This window comes from Salvelinus namaycush, chromosome 16, assembly GCF_016432855.1.
Source record: "Salvelinus namaycush isolate Seneca chromosome 16, SaNama_1.0, whole genome shotgun sequence".
NCBI lineage: Eukaryota > Metazoa > Chordata > Actinopteri > Salmoniformes > Salmonidae > Salvelinus > Salvelinus namaycush.
In genome coordinates this window covers 26655250-26656974 of record NC_052322.1, presented here as the reverse complement: position 1 = coordinate 26656974, position 1725 = coordinate 26655250, and positions in this window count along the sequence as shown.

The window sequence follows — 1725 nt, the reverse complement described above, 5'->3', positions numbered from 1 at the left end:
TATAGCTTCACGTTTTGTTAGTTTGTAAAAGTGTTTGTTTCGTCTTCATTAAAAAGGAAGATGTATTGTTATTATGCTGCGCCTTGGTCCTCCTCTCTTTCTCCTAACAACGATCGTGACAGTTTCTCACTTTATGTACATGTATGTACAATTTATATGTATTTACTGTATTCTAGTCATGGCTCATCATATATAGCTACTGCTGTACACACTTTTTCTATTCATATACTGTCTTTAAACACATTTTACATATATATACAGTACCAGTCAAAAGTTCGGACACACCTACTCATTCCAGGGTTTTTCTTTATTTTTACTATTTTCTACATTGTAATAGTGAAGACATAAAAACTATGAAATAACACATATGGAATCATGTAGTAACCAAAAAAGTGTTAAACAAATCAAAATATATTTTAGATTTTAGATTCTTCAAAGTAGCCACCCTTTGCCTTGATGACAGCTTTGCACACTCGTGGCATTCTCTTAACCAGCTTCATGAGGTAGTCAACTGGAATGCATTTCAATTAACAGGTGTGCCTTGTTAAAAGTTAATTTGTGGAATTTCTTTCCTTCTTAATGCTTTTGAGCCCATCCGTTGTGTTGTGACAAGGTAGGGGTGGTATACAGAAGAAAGCCCTATTTGGTAAAAGACCAAGTCCATATTATAGCAAGAACAGCTCAAATAAGCAAGGAGAAATTACAGTCTATCATTATTTAAGACATGAAGGTCAGTCAATGCGGAACATTTCAAGAACTTTGAAAGTTTCTTCAAGTGCAGTCGCAAAAACCATCAAGCACTCTGATGAAACTGGCTCTCATGAGGACCACCACAGGAAAGGAAGACCCAGAGTTACCTCTGCTGCAGAGGATAAGTTCATTAGAGTTACCAGCCTCAGAAATTGCAACCCAAATAAATGCTTCACAGAGTTCAAGTAACAGACACATCTCAAAATCAACTGTTCAGATGAGACTATGAGAATCAGGGCTTCATGGTCGAATTGCTGCAAAGAAACCACTACTAAAGGACACCAATAAGAAGAAGAGACTAGGTTGGGCCAAGAAACACAAGCAATGGACATTAGACAGGGGGAAATATGTAATTTGGTCTGTTGAGTCCAAATTTTAGATTTTGGAATATATGCACCCACACCATCACACCTCCTCCTCCATGCTGAACCGTGAAGCATGGAGGAGGAGGTGTGATGGTGTGGGTGCATTGCTGGTGACACTGTCAGTGATTTATTTAGAATTCAAGGCACACTTAACCAGCATGGCTACCACAACATTCTGTAGCGATACGCCATCCCACCTGGTTTGCGCTTAGTGGGACTATCATCTGTTTTTCAACAGGACAATGACCCAACACACCTCCAGGCTGTGTAAGGGCTATTTGACCAAGAAGGAGAGTGATGGAATGGAGCATCAGATTACCTGGCCTCCACAATCACCCGACCTCAACCCAATTGAGATGATTTGGGATGAGTTGGACCGCAGAGTGAAGGAAAAGCAGCCAACAAGTGCTCAGCATATGTGGGAACTCCTTCAAGACTGTTGGAAAAACTTTCCAGGTGAAGCTGGTTGAGATTATGCCAAGAGTGTGCAAAGCTGTCATCAAGACTACTTTGAAGATTCTAAAATCTAAAATATATTTTGATTTGTTTAACACTTTTTTGGTTACTACATGATTCCATATGTGTTATTTCATAGTTTTGATGTCTTCAC